Source organism: Malaya genurostris, chromosome 3, assembly GCF_030247185.1.
Source record: "Malaya genurostris strain Urasoe2022 chromosome 3, Malgen_1.1, whole genome shotgun sequence".
NCBI classification, from domain to species: domain Eukaryota; kingdom Metazoa; phylum Arthropoda; class Insecta; order Diptera; family Culicidae; genus Malaya; species Malaya genurostris.
In genome coordinates, this window is record NC_080572.1 from 254,763,969 (window position 1) to 254,787,541 (window position 23,573).

Genomic DNA, 23,573 nt, shown 5'->3' on the forward strand with positions numbered 1-23,573 from the left:
TTTCATATGGCAAATAATCAGTTGTGAAAAGTTCACTAACGAACATTCTGCTCGATGATATTCACGAAAAAATTCGCACATTCAATATATCTGATATGATTCTCGAACAGAAGATTTTTGGGAATCGAATTTTCTTAGCCGTTATATCCTAAGCTTTGGCAGAATACATGATGAATAAATTCGCCGATGAACGAAAACTGAATTTTACTGAAAATGTTCAGTGTGCGTAGGTTGGTTAATAAGTGATTCAATAATGGTGATGTATTTGATGTTTATTCGACACTACCGTGGTGGTGGAGTAATATCATTAATAAAAGCAGCAACTGCTGTAACTAACAATAGTTAGAATGATTAACATTAATAAAAACAATCACAAATCATGTTATGCAGCTGATTAAAAAATGGCCAATTTAGCTTGAATAACGTACGCAGAAGTAACAGGAGCGCAGACTACCGCTATGCTATGCCAATTCAAACGCGCCATTCAAACGCTGCGCCTACTGTGTGTTTGAGACATGCTGGCAATGCTGTGCTCCTGTTACTTCTAAGAATCAGATTCATACTAAAAAGCGATTTATTAGGTTTAATTTAAATAGTGCAGTGTAATCAGCCAGCTGGAATTAAAGCAGCCTTTCGTCGCTAAAATCACTGGAAATCGGAATGTTCATATTGACCACCCTACGTGCATCGAGAATATCGCAGTTATCATTTCTCAGTTGCGGTTCAGTTGCGAATATAATAATTAAATCTTGCACGAATCACTTCGGTGTCGAACTGAAACGTAGTGTAAATTCTGCGAAGAAACATCATCGGCGACTCTCCTTCCTATCGATTATCTCTTTAGCGATATTTCTGTGGGTGAAAATTCGTCATTAAATTTCACGTACACTAAAATCACTTGTGACTTCGAGATTCAGAGTTTTGTGGATGCTTGGTTCATGAATGAAAATATCGGAAGTGGTTTTTTCTGTCATTGAGTTTTTTTAGGAAACCCCTTGAATTGATTTTCTAACGAGTGATAATGAAATGAACTTTTTCTGATCATGATTTTCCCAACACTGCATATAAATAGAAACATTCTTCACTGTCAGACAGACAGACTCCAAATAAATATCAAGACTTTTGTCCAAAACGCCTCCAAAAGGAATGAATTTCTCTTTACCTTTTTTAAAAATATAAAAAATAGGTATAGAATTTACTCAAACTTTAGAAAAAATTCTCATTTTCAGAATTTTCGAATATATTGAAATGAGCGAATTTAACTGACTACACCGATTTCCATTTTACGAATTATATTTGGTTATGCTGGTCTCTGAGTACCGTTTCTGAAATTACCATAAATATTGACAAAAACTTAAAGAGGAACTCACTTCTACATCTCATAGAATGCTTAATCGATTGTTACACGTTTAGATTGAAAAGAATAATTTTAAGGTTTCATACAATTTCTATCTTTGATTCGTCTTGCAGTTCCATAATTTTAATTACAATTTATTTAAAACGACGGCTATTAAAATAATTCCACAAAAACTAAACATGACGAAGAATATTCACGCGAAAGACATATGCTTATTGATAAAAAAGGTATTATCTCACTAGGTGGATTGAGCCCGTTTTTTCTATCAATCATGGTTGTTTTTACATATTTTTTTCTTTTCTAGCAGATTTTCTTGGGGTGCCGTTAACCGAACACCTTTTTTGACAAAAAAAAAGATCACTACATATGTAAAAAAATGTTTCAATCATTGGAATCAATGTAATTCCTTAATATGTTGTTAACTAAGGACTTCAATCAACGAAGTCGGTTCGCGAAAAGTGAGTAGATCCATTTTTGAGTATATGACTATAATCTCCGGTCGGTTATCGAAACCCGAGAACCAGGAAAGCCGAAATTAGTTTGTTAGTTTTGAGGAAGGTTAGGATTTTTTACGCTTCTTGCTTTGCCACTTCAAGACATACACACATATATTACTCAGTTCGACGAACTGTGTCGAGGCCAATTTCTACTAGTCGATTTTTCTGGTCGAGGTTATGCAATCAACTTTTTATAAGAAAAAGTCAAAAATATTCCATTCTGCATATTGATTATAGATTGACTTTGTTTGAATTCAATCTGGTTGATTTACATCTCATGCACTATTTCGGTTAAACAAATTACATGAGCGAAATCCTGCGCTCGTGTTACTTTTGTATATGAAATTCATATTGTATAGGGTAATACTTTTGAACCTACTACATATAATATGCTTTGTGATTGAATATTTATTATTACTATTATCATTATAATTATACCGCTTGCAAAAATTTCCTGTACACTTAGATCTCCTTTTAACGCGGTTATTTTGTGCGGTTCCTTTCTACGCTGCTCTTTTAGGCGGATTATGAAGTTACGCGTTTTTTTACGCGGATTTCCGAAGTTACGCGGATTTCCCAAGTTACACGGTTTTCTTGTTTTGTCTTAGAAATGCGTGAAACTTCGAGATCTGGCATTATCCCGAAATTTTTTTAAGTCACCTCTTTGACACTTAGAAAATTTTCGATTTTATTCAAAAAAAAATTTTTTTTTCAGATCACTCCAGATCTCGACGTTTTATGCATTTTCAAGACATCAGGCATCAAAAAAAAATTCGCTTTTAGAAGGCAAATTTTCCAAAATCCCAAAGTTGATTTTCACAAAAAAAAAAATTTTTTTTTGAGTTTACTTGATCTGGTATCTGGACGCTTCATGCATTTCTAAGAAATCAAAAAAAAATGTCTTCCATTTTGCGATTTTTTACGCGGAAGTTACGCGGTCTCAAATTCTCTAAGTCCCAAAGTCGATTTTTACAAAAATAATTTTTTTGAGATCTGGATCGTTTAATGCATTTCTAAGATATTTGGCATCGAAAAAATTTCTTTCTTCAGTTTTGAGGTCTTTTTACGCGAATTTCCCAAATTTCGCGGTTTTTTTACGCGAATTTCCGAAGTTACGCGTTTTTTCACGCATTCCTCGCGTAAAAAGAGACCTAAGTGTACATCACAAAGCATGGAAGTCCGACGCATATTTTTTCAAATAAACTTCAATTTTCAACTCCTAGTTTCGGTGTCGATTATTGTTTTCTTTACCGCGTGTATGAAATTGAAAGCAGCACCCTGTGTGCTTCGTTTGTAGAGGCGGTGTTGTGTTTGCTCCTTCTATATCAGCGCATACATGTAACTGTGCGCTTGATATGAAAGTTTGAAATTTTGAAACGCATAATTTCGGAAGCGGAAGTCGGATCGGGATGAAATTCAGGAATACCGTATGGAATCATAAGACTTCATTTGAAACTACACACTTAAAAAAACACCGTGTTATTTTACATCTTATTAGATGCAGATGCATATAAATGGAACGTCGCAGCTCACGCAAATTTACGTGGAAGAACATTTAATATTGTGTCTAAAACTCCATACATGAAATTCATTGAAATAAAAAGAAAAGGAATACTGAGAGCAACAACCATCGCGACTTGAATCGAGAATCATTGGATCGCAAGTACGTTTGTTAATCGACCGAGCCACAGAAGCATACATCTGCTTGGCTGGTAAAAGGTGCATTTAAATTCATACAGTCGCACCTGCTAGCAGAACGCAAGTTGCAGTCGAAACCAGTAAAATTCAAGTTGATCTAACATTACAAATGAGATTTTTCGTCATTTGACAAATTTGGTCTTTATGAATTACATCGTATGAGGGATTAAGTCACCTGCAAATTTTGTGTGTGTGTGTAATGTTGCGAACATTGGCTAAGCCCATTGCTGAGGAAAGTGAGTTCGATTTTCGAGTTTTCGAACAATATTACCGGTGATTCCGGAACTACATTCGAGTGGGACTACAAAACCTTTCGTTTGAATATAAGAATAGACATTAGAAATTTTGGAAAAATCTGTAATATACATTTAGTCTAGATCCGGGTCATTTAACCGGAAGCCATTTCACCGAGAGCCGTTTCGTCGAAAGCCATTTCGTCGAAAGGGTTATTTCGCCGAATGTCATACCGCCGAACGCCATTTTGTCGCTAGGATCATTTCGCCGAATTCTTCGATAGTTTTCATATAGTTACTGGAATTGATTTCGAATAAAGAAAAATGAAGAATTTTAATGTTTACTCCCGTTTTGTTGAACTATAATCGGTACTTCTGAAATAATTCAGAAAGACGAATGATTTTTCCATTTTGTTTTTATTCATGATCTTCAGAACGGAATTCCCAAGAGAACTTGTTGACTTTATTAGAGTATCTACAAGGCAATTGTTTGCGGTATTGCCAAATAACTGAGTGCAAATGAAAAAAATGTGCACTGTATTGCCATTGTATTTTTTATTCAGGCCTATTTGCGTACAAGCTTTACGTGACCGATTGAGCCGATTTTTTAAATAATTTTTTTTTTGAGTTGGATCTCGTTGTCACCCTTTTTCTACGGGGAGAGGAGCTTCCATTTCCCTCCTGCGAGGATTGAGGGGCACTTTGTTCGTGGTTCGTCTCGTCATCCATTGCCGCATCGATGGTATTGTTGTCGTTTTCCGTCTTCTTTTCGTTGCTAGTTGCTGTAGATGCACCTTGTTGTACATTGGTTGCAATTGCTGGTTGGCTGGAGGGTAAGTTGTTAACTGCAGCTGGTGGCTATCACAGGTGTGCTGGGGTTGCTTGAGGTTTGTGTGAAGGAAGCACCGTTGTCCTTTGGTGTAGTTGTCTTCTTGTCCAGTTTATCACATGTCTTACTGTAGTGAACAGCTTTTTGGCAATATTGACATGTGGCCATCTGATTGTCATAGGTAATGAGTGATTTGCACGGAATTCTTGTATCTTAACCGAAAATCACATAAGAAGGTATAGGCCGCTTCAAGTGTATGCGTAATAAACGTACGCCATTTAGAATACCGGGGAAAAAAATTTTCCACTTTTCTTTTTCGATAGAGAGAATCTCTCCGTATTGGGACATAGTTTTGCGAATATATGAATCGGTGACGCTTGAGGGAAGATCCTGCACACGCACTTCTATAGCACTATCTTCCATATACACTGGAACATTATTCGTCTTATAGTATTGAAGTAAATGCACACGTTTAATGTCAAGATGCATTTGCTCCTTAAGCAAACCTTCAAGTTCTCGTATCGAAGGTCGAATTTTGCACTGCCTGAAGTCAACAACAATTGTATTCTTTCGTGTCGGCGGTAGCTTTTGTTCGTTTGGTTCACTCATTTCGAGGTCGTTCTATTGTTCACTACACAATACTGTACTTGGTTTCTTCTGTCCCGAACGTAAGCGGTTTTGTTTCATCGACTGACTTGGATGAGATGTGAAACCGAACTGGTTAAAAATAATTAATTTTCGACAAAAAAAATGTTTTTCTTAGTTAGTCACACGACTTATTGAGTTAATAGTGGGCTTCAAATTGTGCTACAAAATAGTTGCAAATATAATCGCACAGTTAATTTTTATGACCTTTGTTAATAATTCTTCGTTACGAAAAGATGCCAATCGTATCTAGCCATCTCGGATATAATGAAAACAAGCCCAAAATATAAGTGTCTTATTATTAGGAGGCTTGAAGACTTTGGATTTACTACTCATCGACGTGGTTCATCGGTAGTTCGTATTGATGAAATCGATGGGGACATCGAATTCTAATGATGGTTCTTAATTGGAACAAATGCATCCTTCCCTATCATATGTACCATACATTGGGAGTGTCGATGGGAAGAATTCCGGTGGGCACAATCCATTTGTCTTGAATTGCTTTGATTAAATCCGGGTTCTCGGCATATGGCGTCACTTGCAGCTTTCCGTTCCCATCGCTATCAACTGCGTCGCAATCAATTCGATCAGTTGTGTATTTACGGATAGCGTACGTAATTAAAAACACTATACACTACTGTTTACTGTTTGTTTGGGAGTGCTCGGTCCATTTCGGTATGTTCCCGTTTTTTGTACCCCTGAAAGTACGTCAACACGATAGGTTTATTGACACTTTCACTCCGGTTCAGTTGTTATCAGCTCTCGGCAAGCAAGGAACCCCCACCGATAGGCTCATTGATAGACCTGCCATGTGAAGTCCGGTTAGGACTATGTTGTTCCGACAAGTCTACAAACTTTCATTAGATCTCTGGTGCTAATAACTTACCAAATACACGAAGACAACGGCTTGTGGGATATGTAAACAGTCCAGATGAAACGATGCCATTGACTCCATAGGTAAATTTTAGACGCTGGTCTAACCGTTTTTTCTCACCTTCCGCATCCTATGACCCGTGGTGGTCCGCGGTACAACATGGTGGGAGGGCTTTGGCCGCCCGATTGGAGCTTTTCTCCATTAACCGTCGATCAGTTCGAGTTCGGTTTTTCTTTTTTCTTGTGACGTAATTTTCTGTCTGACCCCTGGTGCCACTTGGAGCCACTTAATGGTGGGTAGGCTTTTTTTACCGAGAATTTCGGCCGAACCTGTTGGCGCCAACGGAAAGGTGTTGCATTCCGACTTTTTTTTTCGAGCGTGTTGTTGGTGCTGCACTGCATCAGTCGAGGTGAAGAAAACGTTATAATTTGTATTCATTCGTTTTTTTTTTCATTTCGGCGGCAAACCGAAGCGGATCGAACGGGCACATTATTAGTGGGCTCCTTCTTGCTCTCGTTCGCTCGATTCCCGGGAATCGGCGATTCTAGAGCTATCAGTCCGTGGACCTGAACCCACTTAGGGTTCCTTCTCCAGCTATCTCTTTCTTTCTTTATCGGATTCGAGCGCATTCCCTGCAGCAGATCGTTCGTGTTAGCAGTGAAATGTTAATAAAAATATGTGAATCCCGCTGCACAAAGGAGACCGCTTGTTGTGATACGATCGGGATAAAGCAAGGGGCTTTTGGGAAGAGGAGGCTGCCTTCGAGAGGAACCTGGGTCGAGAAAGCAGCTTTGGCATGATCGCACGTCGGAATGTTAATTAAATCAGTTCAGTTGCCCAGGTTTCCTAACTTGTGTCTATAAGATGGTGGTGCTGCTGCTGCTGAAAACCGGGCGATTCAGAACGGTTGAAAGTTGGGGTTCTCGGGAAATCTGACTGGCCGTCTTCACGCCCTTTTTGCTACGGGCGAAGTGGGCAACGCGAGACTGGTGCAATCCTGCAAGTCATGCCTGGATCTGGACTGGAGAGTGCATTGTCCTGAAATGCACTTGCCGGGGGCTGCGGCGAAGTCGATTATTGCTTGGCCGGAGCTGCAGTATTAATTGGCTGCCGCAGTTAACGATGAATTGATGCGATTTTTTTTTGCCATTCGAAAATAAACATTTTTGGAGGGCATCGATGCCTGTATTTAATGGTGAATGCCTTATTTGAGCTTTGCATATATTATGTACTCGAAACGTATCACGAATGATTTTGTGATTTGTCTGAAGCCGGTCTGAAATTTGCTCAAAATCAATACATTAAAAAATTAAATTGAATTTTGGAATAAACATAAACGTTTATTCTTCAAGCTCAGCACAGACTTCGCATCGCCACACGTCAATGAACTCCAAATCAAATTTCAATCCTCACTTCCTGTCAACTTATCAGTCATAACAACAAACAGGCGCATACATTCGGTGTACGCTGTCAACGGAGGGAATTGATAATAAATCATGTTTACTGAGCCTTATCTTGCCACAAATCAGGCTGCATTTTTTCAGCGATCGTCACTACGGTCGGCATTTGACGTGTAAAGTTACTGTCTTGGTTGCGACTTGGATTTTACGTCGCGATCTTCGTGTGGAAAAAGTAGTGTTACAACAACAACTACCACCACTACTATTGCTGCTGCTGCTGCTGCTACTACTTAGGGCTACTACAAAAACTACTCGCACACAGCCAAGCGCCTCGCACTGTCCAGACGAAAGTGATGGGAGAATTCCACGGTTGGCGGGCGGTACGTTGGCCAGGCAATGATTTGACGTACCGAGCTGCATAGACAGAGGGTTTTACGAGCGGCCTAGTGGGTGAAGAAGGAAAAAAAATACGTTTTGAATGAGCTCAATGAATGAAGCAATTTCATTCATGATTTCTCGTGGCGCGCGTGATGGCCAATCTCGTCATCGACGGTGGCAACGCTAGCGACGACGCCGGACGCGGCCGAAGAGTGCTGCCCTTTTCAATGCCCACCTGTCTCTGTTCCTCTGAGACAGCTTTGAACCGCATAGTAAACGCCACACACGCGCTGCCGACCGACCGACGCAGTAAGCGTCCGAATGCAGGTCCGGGCTACAATCACGGAGAGGAGTACCCTACAATGACCTACATATGAAGAATGTGAATGCAGTAATTTACTACTGCTGTGGTAGTGGCTTACAGGGTTTTCTAAGAAAACAACAGTGCCAACGGGAATGCAGGTGTCTCCATGCGGTTGTGTGCGCTTTGAATCAATGGAAGTTGTGCATACTAGTAATAATTGTACGGAATGGATTCAACTTGTTCTAAGGAACTCGTGTACCTATCCCATATTGATTTAAAATAGACTTTCAGAAAGAAACTCATGAATATTGAAAATCAACGTTTCATTAATTTAATGCGCTATAAATCGACTCAATTGAAATCTTTAGTTTACAGCAGTGATTCCCAAACTGGTCCCTCTAGCCCACCAGTGGGCTCTAGCTTATTTTAAGTGGACAGTAAACTCAAAGTGGTCAACAGATGAGCAGTGGGCTTCTTCATTAAAAAAAACTGCGAATCATTCACAATACACATACTTTAAACCTAATACATTTCGAATATCATATTAGTGGGCAGTATGAATAAAACGTAGTATGCTTGAATTTCGGTAGTAAATGCTACGTGTGGATCACGTTCCTGTCAAAACATGCTACAAACTGTAGTATTTACTACAAGTTTTCGGTAGGTAGCCCTAGAGGTTGCTACTCGTGTGTTTGCTGATAAAGTGAAGTACAGAAATTAAAAAAGTGGCATTTTTACAGATGTAAGTACGTTTCTTGCTTTGTGCATGCTTATGCCAGCTTTTCCGGCTCTGTGTCGATACGGTATGCAGTAAATGCTTAAATTCGGAAGTAGCATTAACTACGTGTTCGAACTTGTTTTTTATTCATACCAAACCGCGTTATACTCTGTGGACTTTGTTTTTGAGAAGATGCTACAAACAACAGACTTTACTACATTTTATTCATACGGCCCAATATTTTTTATTATCATTTTTTCTACTTGAATCGAGGTCTCGGACCTTGCTTGTAACGTTTCCCGTAGATTTCAGTGTCCTCGATTACACAGATTGAACTCTCAGCAAGTATCGTATCGCACAACTTTCGAACTTTGGATTCTCGATGCTTCTAGTATCGGATTGCTTTTGCTCCTTATAGGTTTGAGAATTCAAAGAATATAGTACATCTGACTTCGAAGTGTCAACTTTTTAAAGCAAATCTCGAGCTGAAACTTCTGTTACTAGAAAACGAAGTGAGTTCCACTATTGCATGTACTTCCGAAACAGGAGTCCGGGAACCGGTACAATCGAAATCGGTTCGAGAAAAGTGACTGGGATCCATTCCCGAATCTATAGTTACGATATCCGGTCGTTAATAGAAAACCGGGAATCAGAAAAGCCGACATCAATTTGTTTGGCCGTCTACTGACAATGACTATCGAGAGTTTTGAGATAAGTTTAGAAATTAGTTAACGTGTTTTACTTAGCGCTTTTAGTAACGGTATAAATATTTTAATAATCTTCACCCTGTAATTCCCAACCGGTCGTCCGTTTCATTTGAACTTATATTCATTTGTGAAAATTTCTCAATCCATAGCTGAGGAAAGTGAGTGAGATTCATTTTGGAATAAATGAACACTTTTTCCGGTGCTTTCGGAATCGGAAGCCGGGAATCAGGATAGCCAGAACCGGTTAATTTTATTTGTCTACAGATAATTACTACCGATTGGAATAGTCACGCGGTTAGTCTAGAATTTTATTAATGTTTTTTTATTTCGCCACTTTAAGTGATTGTATTAATTTTCAACAGACTTAACCCTATAATTCCGGAACCGGAAGTCGCATTCTGATGGAACTTTGGAGTTTTATATAAGACTATGAGACCTTTCATTTGAACCTAATTTTGGTTAAATCTGCCACGCCATCTCTGAGCAAAGTGATGAAATAATTTGAAATTGTAATTTTTATACTAATCACCTTGTAATTCCGAAACCGGAAGTTGAATCGAAATGAAATTCAGGAACTTTGTTTAAAACGTTTATACCTTTCATTTGAATCTAAGTTTGTGAGAATCGGTTCAGATATCTATGAGAAAAGTTAATGCACTTATTTTCATTTGTTTGCACATATTTTCCTGTAATTCCGGAACCAGAAGTCGGATTCGGATAAAATTCAGGAACTTTATACGGGGTTACAAGACCGTCCATTTGAATCTAAGTTTTTGAAAATTGGTTCAGCTATCTCTGAGAAAAGTGAGTACAAAAAATGTTACATACATACATACATACATACATACATACACACACATACACACATACAGACATTTTGCGTACTCCAGGAACTGAGTCGAATGGAATATGACACTCGACCTTCCGGGTCTCGGTTCAAAAGTTGGTTTCACAGTGATTGCATAACTTTTCCATATGAGAAAGGCAAAAAGTTTTTAAAATTTTCGTATTTATGCCGTTTGTTTTTAGATTCTCCTTAAGAACATTGAGTTTAATTTGTTATAAATAATCGTGAGTGTTAATAACAATAACTAAGTGTATAAAAAGTGTATGTCACCGCTTTAATTTCTAAGCATTTTGTAAAAATAACTAAAATTTGATATTTTTTAGTGTTTGTTATTTATTTTTAGATGTTTTTGAATATAAAAAAACTGCTAGTTTAGCCCTATTTGTAACTGGTTTTATTAGGAATCCAATGATGTATAAAAACATATAGGTCATTGCTTTGAATTCAGAGATATTTACGACCATTGTAAAAAATCCCATCTTTTTTGTGGTTTACAGTTTTCTCTATAACTTTAGGTAGACAACTCTATTTTACGTATGTTTTAGTGCATTTGATTTCTGAAACTAGTACCATTCGAATGGTGAACAAATTTTGAAAATCGGTTGACTATCAACAAAGTTATGACCCGATAAAGTTGGAGCTCTCAATATTCAGTCGCGACGTTGATGCCAAAGGAAACAAAATTAGATAGCAGATAGGGCATTTTTGCGCCTGAAAAAAACCTGGAACTGGAAAAATCACATTTTCATTGATTTTTTCTAACCGATTGTCAATAATGACATACTTGAAATAATCTGCGAACTGTACAAAATTCGAGGGTGTAAAATTTATTGAGATCCGTTGAAAAACAGCTGAGCTATGACAGCTCAAAGTTACCGTTCCAACTTTTTTTCGGGTTTGGTATTTGGAGTGTTAAACCTCATCAGCTGCTTGTGCGACCGACCGATTTGATTTACTTGTCGCACGATTTGGATTCATCACATTCATGTAAGTCCTTAGTTTTGGCCACATTCATCCTTTTAGACTGCTTTCCGTGTGAGTAGCTGGGATTTTCGAGATGCACGAGCAAAATTTTGACGCATCGATCCCAAAATCGAACAACCGCCAAGCAAATGCCAAAATTTAATAGTAGACATGATACTTGGTGATGTCAAAGACGATATAGTGAACTCTAAGTACGTAATTAATCAGCTTGTAAGTTCAAGAGTGTCCACAATTTTAATTTGAACGTTCTGAGTCCTATTGAAAATGAAGTCTCACTGAAATGTGATCATATTTCACCTCAAGTGTTATTACAAGATGACATTATTGAGACGAATGAATTTTTTCCTGGTAATGATGGAATCTTTAATATTCTTATTAAAAATCTTCCCGGTGTTGCCTTGAGACTCTTGGTTAAAAATTTGAACAAGTGTTTTTCATAAATTTACGTTCCTAAAAGATGGAGATACGCTAAAGTAATTCCCATCCTCAAATCTGATAAAACCCAGCAGAAACATCAAGTTATCGATCAATTAGCTTAATTTCTTCTATCAGTAAATTTTTTTAACAAATTATCTTGTTGAGAATGATGTCTCATATAAATGAGAATTAAAATCTTTTTAACAGAGCAGTTTGGGTTTTGTCATGAACATTCAACTACTCTTCAACTTGTAAGAGTAAAGAAAGTCTTAGCATTACATTCCTTTTGTGGAATTTGACCTTTCTGTTTCAACAGACTTCGTAGCCGATTCTTAGTGTACATAATCATTGCATGGCTAGTACTATGGATCCTATTGACACTAGGAATCCTTCCAGGTCGGGGCTCGAACATACGACAACTGGCTTGTATGACCAGCGTCCTATGCATTGAACCGCCAACCCGGAACAACTAGGTTATCCACCCGGAATAAATCTCTAGGTTATCCACTGGAGTTGCTCTTCTAAACATAGAGAAAGCATTCGACAGTGTTTGGCACAAAGGTTTAATAGCAAAAATGTCTGATTTCCAGTTTCCTATTTATTTGATCAAAATGATTCAAAATTTTTTAACTGATCGTACTCTTGAGGTTAGCTATCAGAATTGTAAATCTGAATGGCTACCTGTATGAGCAGGATTCGAGCGTAGCTCCAATATTGTGTCCTTTTTTCACTTCTACCCGTTGGTCAGAAAGCTATTCTGTGACGTCACAGGTCTGTTATCCACAGGTAGAAATCTAATGTCGTTTTCGCTTGAGAAAACCGAAACTGACCCAAGGTAGTTTCATCAAACAAACACTGGTCTGATCAAGCTAAATAGTTAGGTTTAACGTATGACAAAAACTCACTTTCAAGGATCACATTGAAGGAATCCAGGCAAAGTGTAATAAATATATTAAATGTTTATATCCTCTTATAAACAGAAATTCTAAGCCCTGTTTAAAGAACAAATTATTAATTTATAAACAAATTTTCAGACCTGCTTTATGCAGTACCAATTTGGTCAAGTGGTTGTTCTACTCGAAAGAAAACGCTCAAAGGATTCAGAATAAAAAAATTCTGAAAATGATTTTGAAGCGTCCTCTCTGGTTTAGTACAATTAATGCTCTATTTTTCATATCTCGACTGCAATTTCTTGCAAAAGTTTATGCCTAAAGGTTACTTATTGGTCGATATCACAAAAAACGCCTGATATGAAGGTAAATAATTTTACTGTTGTGGGTTTTGCCTGAGAAAATGGTCAAAAAAAGCACTCTTCATATATTTCGTTGTCTTATTTACACAACTTAAAAGGGTCACGTTACGCACTTCGTAACATTAAATTACTTGATTTAAGCTTTCCAAAAGATATATGTGCCTTTTGGTCTACGACCCTGCTTCCTATCAGTAGGTAAAGTTAATGTATATAAAAGTTAAAATATTAAATAATTTTTCAAGGAAAATGCCAAATTGTACACAGTCTTCAACAAAAATGTGTAATTTTTTCAATGTTTTTAGTAATTGTCTCGAACATAGTAGACATTGAAAACAATTGCAAAAAAAGTGATGTACAAAAAATGATTTTAAGGGGTTTCAAACGAAAATGCTTCATATATCCAAAACTTTTTGCGTTAGGCCTATAGCTTTTTCGGCAAAGTTTTTTTCTTGTTAGAAGTTCTAAAACTTTGTAGAAGACAACGTTTTTTCAACTCTTAAGGGAAAAATGTAGTCAAAATGGACTTTTATTATAGTAGGCTTTGCACATTTTTTATTGTGATCAAATTACGAGGTATATTTTTGTGAATGAGTTCTCCAAAGGAACCACGTATATCGGATCAACGGTTTGGCTTTAATTTGCCACGTAATTGATTCAAGAAATTCTTCCTCAGGTTACTATATAATTAGTTCTAATTACCATAGAAGCACTAGATCAGTTGGATGATTGTGATCTGTTGATACAAAAGATGAGGATGTTTTATGCCTCTTAGAGAACATGTTCGGCAGCTAGTAACTAAATGGACTTTTTACTGCTTCGAATCACTAACTAAATAGAGGAGTGCCGCCAAACGCTTCTGCTACCACTTGTAAGGTCACACAATGATCCTACGCTTTCTGGTTGGATTTAGCCTCGTGCCATTACTCGAAAGACGTTTTGAAGTGCTACTAATTAAGCCGATGAGGCTTAAGTTCGTGCCGAAGAACTTCAATCCCGCGAACGCAACGGAACTACGATCAATTGAGGGTTCTGGCCCATCATGAAATCGGAGGAAAATAAGAAAATTTCTATGTGATGTAATTTGAGTCCGTACACCCTTTACTCGTCTGTCGTTTCGCGTTAGACTCTGCACACATTGTGCACCAGAGAAATAGAAAAAAATGATGCGTTATTGCAAGAACGCATACAGGCAGCGGCATTCAGTCAGTCAGTCGGCCAACCAACCTACCAACCAGCCAACCAACAAATGTGCAATGGACGGAGTAATGAGCCAGACAGATATTAGACGCATATGTGCTGGGGATCGCGGAGGGCGGAGGGAAAGATACAAGGTTGGCTGAACCGGTGCCAAAAGGGACGGCAAGTGCAGCCGCCAGCGGAAGTTTAATAGTAAACATCACAATCATAAAAGATTATCGCGAACTGCGTACGGATTTTCATTCATAAAGTCCGCGAGTCTGTGTTGTGCCGTACGGGCAGCGGTGCAACATACTTTGTAGGCTGAGTCGCGAAAATGCAAACTCCTGTGCGCTCGAAGCGACTGCTCAAATTTTGTTTGGAACATCCAAACACCTGCATGGGCGGTGTGTGTTTCTAGAAAACGTCTTACGCGCCCAACTACTGCTGAAGTGTGAGTTTGTCTACGACGAAGTGCAGCGCAAATTGTCCCTTTACGAAATTGAGCGCCGACTGTGACGAATTGGCTGGGGTCACAGTCCGTCTGTCTGTCTGTCTGCTGGCAGAGATGAGGATTTGGTGCAGTTTACTTGGAGCGGTGCTAATGACGACAACGATGGCGTTGATGATTGTAATGATATTACGGTTGTATGCGAATGAGAAACGACACGGGGTTCAGATGCAAAATGCACTTGGTTGCTGTTGAAGTGATAATCCGTCGAACGATGCCAACGAATGCAACGTTATGACGAGTGATGTGTGCAATGAACTGTGACTGGCTGCGAAATGGCCAGGTCCATTTAGAATACCGGCTTGGGGTAGCTAAAACTGAACAACGAGTCATACTAAATTTGTGTTGTAGTATTCTTTTCTCTGTGTTGAGAAAATTTTTCACAAAAAATTTTTATTTTGAATTGGTAAAATTACGAGTGCATTGCATCTGCGATGCTCGTTTCAAACAGGGTTGAAAGAACGGTTGCAAGTACCAATAAAGCTTCTAAAAGCTATCGATGGAAGGTGCTTAACGGGTCATCGTGGTGAATATCTATTTGGTTTTGTCGGTTATCGATCTACGGTCACCGGCGTCACCAGCCCGAAAGGGGCACTAACGCTGACTGACGATGGTCGTCATAACCGCAAGTTGATGTGCTTTTCTGAATGAAATATTTTTATGTTCTGTTTGCTATTCCGACTGCCGCACAACACAACACAATACACCAGTGGCAAAGCCAATGCACTGTGAGTACGAGTTGGAGTATTCGTTTGCATTCGACTATTATTAGCAGCCCGTCGTCGGTATCCATCCGTCGGTCCATCGGGGAAGAACTGCAGTGGATAGATGGAATGCAGTGGCAAATAACCGGAGAATGACCCCAATTTGTCGCAAGAACGATGAGCTGCAACGGATCTTTCTCGAAATATGCATATTTCTAGTGTCCAGTGGATAATGTATTTTCTAAGTAGACAATGTGCACGAAGTTGATGAATATTTTTCTTATCGCATTACCACTTGAGAACGAAATGAAGATTTTTTGATGTTTTTCTATTCCGAAATAAATGACATATTGCTATCAATGCATGTATCCAGCTCACTGAAAATTTAAGCAAATCGGCAAAACATCTTTCACGAGTAATAGCACGAGGCTAAATCCCACCAGCAAACCGTAGAACCAGTGGGGTAAAAAGGACCAAAAACGCGACGAATTTTTGGAGGCACAACACAGCTGACCGCAAAGCACTTTTTTTGTGTAAAATGGTCAGTAAAATCGATGCCACGTATTTAGAAAAACTGCACACAACGCTATCATGTTCATTTTACCCCAAGTTCCCTTTTTAAAATGTATCGTATTCAAGCTTACCTATACAACATAAAACCGAAGTACTTACAAAAAAGCGAATAGAGTGTTTCTGATGTAAAAAAGTCTAACAAATCGATTGCATATAGTTTCAATGACAGCAGCAAACTCGTTGTACCGTTTTACCCCATTCTTTTCAAGTTATAATATTCACTTGATATAAGATCTACAATCCAAAAGCAGATCCAATTTGTATTTGATTGTAATTCTATTGATTCTAATCTTATTTTTAAGTAATATCAACCGATTTTCATCAACCGCAATCAGCCTCCTATCTAATTACGAAATAAAGTTCACCCAGAGATACAACTTATGACATAAATTGAGGTAAAGAGGGTTAAACGGGCTAGTACTGTCATTCTATTATGTGTACTTGGATCACTGAAGTTTTCTACTTAATATGGACCAATATTGATAGGTCATATTGGATCTACCTCGGGATTGTAAATCTGAATTCAACATAAAATTATATTTGAGGGAAAATTGGGGTAAAACGATGTAGCACGAATCATGCGATCATGGAAACCAGAGATGTCTATCTCCTCTGTGTGACGAAGAGCAAGCAAAATTTCTCCCCTCGCACTGACAACTTCAACGAGAGCTCTTCTCTTTCACATTTATACACCACTGTTGTGTAAGTGTGCACGCATCATGAGTGCGTTTGTTTATTTCCTTTTACCTCTTCCTCTGAATCGCACCAAAGTGCTAGAGCATTAGCTAATAAATTCTCTGTGGAGGATGCAGATACTTTCACAGAGGTGTACACGCCGGTGAGCACTCTGCTGTATGGTTTTCGTAGATGAAGCGTGGACACGCAAAATCAGCAAAATAAAACAATTTATCGTAAAATTTTCGGTTTTCCTTGCAAATTTTTCATAGCAAGGCCAGATCTACTCTCTATTAATTGAAGTTCACAGAAGTGTTCGCTCACAATCACGCGCCAGTGGTCACTTGGGTGTATTTAGATGAGAGCGCGTGTGAGCGATTCATGCGAAGAGAATGTGTTTCACTCGCGCCAGCTGCTTTAACCACAAGCACACACTCAAATGCTGTCTATTCGACACTGAGAAGAAGTGCGCTTTCCTCTTTGTGCGGTGCTTCGTTTTTTTCATCCTCGGTGTGGCAAAAATCTGACTCTAGCGTGTATAACTCTGGTGAAATGCCATCTCTGATGGAAACTATCTGTTACCTTTTTTTTGAGGTTATATGCGGAACATAGAACTGCCTTGTTTAACCATAATTGATCCAAGTACCAATCAGTAGATCTTTTTTCCTGTAAATTCATAGAAGAAGATGATTTGAGGTAGAACAGAATACAGTTATTTTTATTAAAAACAATCCATTTATCGCACTTATGAACGCACTTATGTCCGATTAGTCGAATTCATTTTTTCAGAGTTTCACAATTAGTCTTCGAAGTAATGTCAGCAAAAAAGAGAAATTGTAGCAAAACGGGCATGATAGTAAATTTTGCGGACCCTTCTATCACCAATCGATTCTACAGTAAATTTTTCATTAGAAATACCAACTTTGAAAATTTCATTTCGTCGAATGTGTCATTTCACTGAAAGGGTAATTATGTTGATCCGTGAGGTGGCATTAGCATTTCAAAATAATCTGCTAATGCACTGATGAACTGAACGCGAAAATTAAAAAATAAATTCAACAAGTTCCTTTCTCAGTGAATCAATCTAAAAAATTTAATCAAAAGAGTAGTTTTCCTGGATTAAACTCGGAAAAGAATTTATCGATAATTTTAAATATAAGATATTTCACAAATACAATTGTAAATTTAAAAAAAAAACGGTTGTAAACCATACCATCTTTCATTTGTCTTTATTTTAAATATATTCCAATTACGATATTATGAGAACTTTATGATTCGGTGAATTGACCCTTTCGGTGAAATGATCCTGATCCGATTTTTACACTGCATTCAACCGTTTATTGAGATTCCATGCATTGTGTCTATTACGTTTTTTTGCATCTTGCACGAAAATTTTACTCTACAGCATTTTTTTCGTCACATCTCTAACCGAACTGTTTGGATTCCTCTTGAACGCTTGTACTGCCAGCTTGTGATACGTTTTTACTATACGGAGATTGTGACTTTTTGCCTCCGAACTGCAGTTAATTTAAAACACGAAGTTCTGTAGATTGTACAATTACAGGCTTTCTGCCGATGCCACGATACGAGATATACAGGATTTTCAAGGTACGTGCGCAAAATAGTTTTATACCGGTGATGTTTGTTCGATTTCATTTTCGCAACGATTGCAAAACTACTACTATCACTTACACAATGTAAACATTGAACTAGATACTACAGGCTTTTAAATTAAAAATGGCGTCGAAAAAAGATCAAGCGCGAAAAGGAATTGTGTGCGGTCGCAATGAAAATCCGAATCTGTCAGCAGTGGCGTATCGAGGAAATTTGGCGCTCGGGGCAAAATTAGAAATTGGCATAGGTTTAAGCAATTAAAAACAAAGCTGAATTCCATCTCCAGAAAGATGACTTGGGTGAGCAAAAAAAACGGTCCAAAGGATTAGTTTGCCGCCCCCACAAAAACGTTGCGCCCGGGGTGAGTGCCCCCTTCGCCCCCCTCTAGATATGCCACTGTCTGTCAGTAAGAAAAATTGCTAAAAAGCCTTGTCTTCCGGCAAGCACTGTCAATAATGTTCTTAAATCTTTCTATACACGTTCGACAACAGCCAGGAAGACTGTCTTGAAAGACAAGCAATAACATGGACGAAGAAAAAATGTCAAGTAAACTTTTCTCAGAAGCTAGCTGGAAATTTATTAGAGGTCAAAATATTGTCGAAAAATGAAGATGAAATATTTTTGAAAAAAACTGCTTGTTGAATGAAGTGATAATTTGGTAAAATCGGATAATCAGATGTGAATCGATTAATGAAATCTGATAACTGAAGGGAAAAAACTCCTATAATTGTCGCCTTTTACGACATGGAAGCATGAACCCAGTGAATCAATTTTTTTAAAGCTTTTTTTCCGCTGGATTCCTTTTCGCCTAGTGGACCCCAGTCCCTTTACTCGTAGATGTCTACCTGTGGCTAAGAAAGCTTGTAGGATCACAGAATAGAGACATCTGATAACTAACGGTTAGATTTGGAAAGTCGTTCTAAGTGAAAACTGGTAAAGAGAATGTAACGGCTCAAACCTGGACTCGCAAGTTACGCTAAGATTCGATGAAGTTTTTCTGCTTGATAATGGAAGATGAAACTTATAAACTGGCAGGTTTAAAGCAGCTTCCTTTAATATCTTTTTATACTGCCATGTAACGGAACAACGTAGAGGAGCATTTCAGTACTAAGAAAAAGGCCAAGTTTCCTGAAAAATATTTGGTTTCGCAGGCAATATGCAGCTGTGATCGAGCAAGTCATCACTACCGGAACTCTTTCAATAAACACAATAGCTACAACCAGTGTGAAATGGTGATTGCCGATAATTTGGCAGAGAGTGGCGCGATATTTCTCTACATTATATACAACAGACACGTACACGCCAGGGGGGATAGTGTCCCTGGCCCCTCCCGAAATCAGAAACCGAAAATAAAAAAAAGTTTGATGAATATTATGGGGTTTTTGCAAATTTCCTGCAAATTACATCTTGAAATAGTGATTTTAATAGTTTCGTGATGATCGAAACTCCACTGCCACTGACAGTGTCCAAAGTACATGAAATGGATATCAAAACTAGGACAAAATAAACGACAATAATAAAAATACATAAAATATTCACCGGGTGACCGGAACGAGAGAGTGCGCGAGCATGCCATAGTTGGGTATGACTCTGCATATGAGGAAAATATCCTCCCGCTGGACCCCGCACATACTTGAGTAGGAGAAAAAAAAAAGAACGCAAGCGCACTTCCAACACATGTTGGGCTGAATCCATTATTATACGTCAGAGAACAGAATGGTTCCCTGACAATGGACTGAAGTCAGAGCGAGTGCTTCCAAGCGACATGGCTCAATGGATCAGAGAAATCACGACGTCGGTTTTCTGGGATTGTCATGGGATTCTTTTGGAGGACTGCTTCAAAACAGATATGCAAATATTAGCGTACATGATTAGAGCGATAAAATAACGAAATAAACGTAAAGAAATGTAATACAATAACGTAATCTCGGACACAGTCATCAATTTTATTCAAACACTCAATAATGACACTTCCAGTTGGAAAATTTTGTCTGTTAAAATAACTAGCATAATTCTCCATCGCGACCTCTGCCTGCCTCTGTTCTAGTTTTTATGATGTTTATTACCTCCAGAAACATTACATTGCACTAGTACGCAGTATTCATGAAAACGGTATGCTTCCGGATCCGCAAACCGATAAATCCAAGTTTGGTTAAAAAATCTACTAACAAGATCTTGAAATTGGAACTGTTTTGAACCAAGGGGAGAAGATTTTTCTGTTTTTGTTGCATCGATTAAATTAAATAATAACACCTTTCGCTTGAATACAAGTTCGTGAAATAGGTCAAGCAATATCTGAGACAGCGGTGTGAGTTACATTGCGACGTTTTTGACCACTTTTTCCGGAGCTGGTAAAGTTAACTGGCCCCTCCCGAAACGAAATTCTGGGTACGGGCCTGATATACAACATCGTCAATCTACTAGATGATGCTACAAGAACTCGCTGCCTCTCAGTGCATGAACCATGAGAGAATTTTTTTCGCTCCACCTCATACTCTGAGTATTTCACGGCCCTTACCAAAAGAGATACAGTTTTGCAATGATCGGCGCTGTGTGAAATTTACCAAGAAAGAATCGCAAGTTGACAGTTATTGCAAAAAATCGAATCGATGATGATTCTCATTCTAGGTTACAATATTTAAGATCCCTTGTGTGGAGACATTTTCATAGACACAACTTATACAAATGTTATATGCACATAGTTAGAATAAGCGGCAATAGTAAAATGATTCTATCTCAATTATCCTTTACCCGTATAGAATCGGATCGCAAAACGAGTATAAGCGACCGTTTGTTGCTTCAGAGAGAAACCCTACAGCAGCGTGCTAGCCCGTGGTGCTCAGACGGGTCATCGAGAGAAATTCGCTCTCGCACTGGTGTCCATTCTATGTTAAGTTGCTGAGATGATATCCGTCTCTCTTTGATGGCACTGATTTAATCGTGTGAAGAGTTGCTAGAGAGCGTTCTTGACTACAAGTATAGAGAAATCTCGAAAATCATGGACAAAAGCAATTAAATCGGTTGCAGAGAAGTCTGCACCGACTCTAATGGCTGAAGTAAACTCAAAAGTTTGTTATTTCTTCATGCAGTCTAATTAAAACACTGTAATAAGTTTTAAGATGATTGATAATGCTCAATAAAGTGAATGATAATGCCCCTTGGATTGAACTAACATACACTGAAGTCTTTTTTTATGCGAGTTTACGTACCGCATAAAAAAAACCTCTGAAAATTCGCATAACTCTGAAAATTCGCATAAAAACCGCATAACTCTGAAAATTCGCATAAAAAAACCGCATAACTCTGAAACTTCGCTAAAAAAACCGCATAACTCTGAAAATTTGCATAAAAAAAGCGCATAACTCTGAAAATTTGCATAAAAAAAGCGCATAACTCTGAAACTTCGCTAAAAAAAACCGCATAACTCTGAAAATTTGCACAAAAAAACCGCATAACTCTGACACTTCGCATAAAAAACCGCATAACTCTGAAAATTTGCATAAAAAAAGTCGCATAAAAAGACCTTAGCGTATTCCAAATCTAATCCGATCTCTTCATTACAGAAGAGTGAGGAATATACAATAAATTGCACGAAAAAAATATTAAATTTTTTATGCAGTCCAATTTACGTTCTCCCACTTTATACACCAGGTGAGTCTCATTTCTTTCGAGTACAATCGAACTGAAAATTTAAAATTTTCGCTAAATATATGGGTATTTTCAGATAAACTTCGACATCTTTTGTATAACCCGAGTTTTCATACCGGAATTGCTCTAAATTGTTATTTCTTCAAACAATAAATCACAATTCAATATTATTGATTATGATTGCCCACTCTGCTGAGAAAATTGTTCATTGTTTTTTTTCAGTCGAAACATTTTGTTCACCAAACAATATCCACATGCGCAATCGATCGAAAGCCACCAGTTTGAACATACTCGTTAAAAGCATAATCAGGCGCAGACGGTTTCCGAGCCCGGAGTAATGCCTGTAGTCCGTTGCGAGTCACCACCTTTGTGTGATACCTTTTTTTCCGATATCGGAATCATAAATTTTCATCAAAAGGCTCATTCAGTTTGCGTGCCGCTTCCGTGCAAAGGAAGGGGGAAAAAGTTTTCTCGCTTGCCTAGCTATATAGGTATATGTCTAGCTTGGGGTGTGAGATAGCCATGAAGAATTTATCTAACTAACTAATAATCTAAGAGAAGGCGTCAAATTTATACGCTATTAAATGCCATTACCGACTGCTGGGAAATGGTTCCGACGATGATGCGAGGAAAGTTCCCAATTATTGGAGAAGTATGTGGGGGTACGATGTTGACGTCAAGATGAAGGTGATCGCATCGTTCAAAAAAAAAAAAAGAAAGAACAGAAAAAACGACAGGAAAATGTGAGTAAATGGCTAAAAAGTTTTTCGTTTGATGTCAATCACTTAGAAAAAATTGACGGTTTGTATGTGTGCAGGGCTATTTTCTGGATTGGCAATTTCTTACAAAATACAAGCTGAACAAGCACTTAGCAATAGACTTTCTAGCGTGAAGGGGGATTTTTTGTTTGCATCTATAAAATTACTTCTCTATTGTAGAAATGGTTTTTAAAATGTAAAGTTTGATGAAAACTATCAAGTTACTATAATCTGTCATCAATTATCGTTTTTGACTAGCGCCTTCATTATGGATAAATTAAATGAAGCTTAGTAGTGAAATGGTGGTAGATGATTGACATGGGAATTTTTCAATCAAACTTCTTCGATGGAAATCGATTTGCTCGGAATTGAAGTACAGTTAATTTCAAATTCACTAGCAAATAGTTTGTTTTTTTTTGTCTTTTAACAATTTTATTAGCAAGACTCGTATCATAAGATCTCAATTGTAAATATTTGCCTGTAAACTGACCATGGCATGGCACCTTTAACTTGAAACAGAGAGTTATGTTTCAAAAGATGCCAACCGCCGATTGTCAATTATCACCGACTCTCGGACAACTTTGTATGCACATGCATAGAACGGAGATGAATGCACTGATCTCCGATTTCCCTGCGGTCGTTGAACGCAGACGTCGCGAACTTCTGTTGTTACTGTCTTCTTACTGTTCCTGTTCGCATCATCTTTAATTCGCCACCCGATCTCCCGTCCAGACCGCGACCCAGACGCGAGCGTCAGCCTTTCGGCTGGTAGCG

General features: G+C 38.2%; 1 protein-coding gene across 3 annotated transcripts in view; it reads left to right on the forward strand.

Annotated features, from left to right (window-relative positions):
- Nucleotides 1–23,573, forward strand: part of LOC131437705 (serine/threonine-protein phosphatase 4 regulatory subunit 1-like) — a 474,879-nt gene that overhangs the window by 144,500 nt on the left and 306,806 nt on the right. The gene's annotated exons all lie outside the window — the stretch shown is intronic.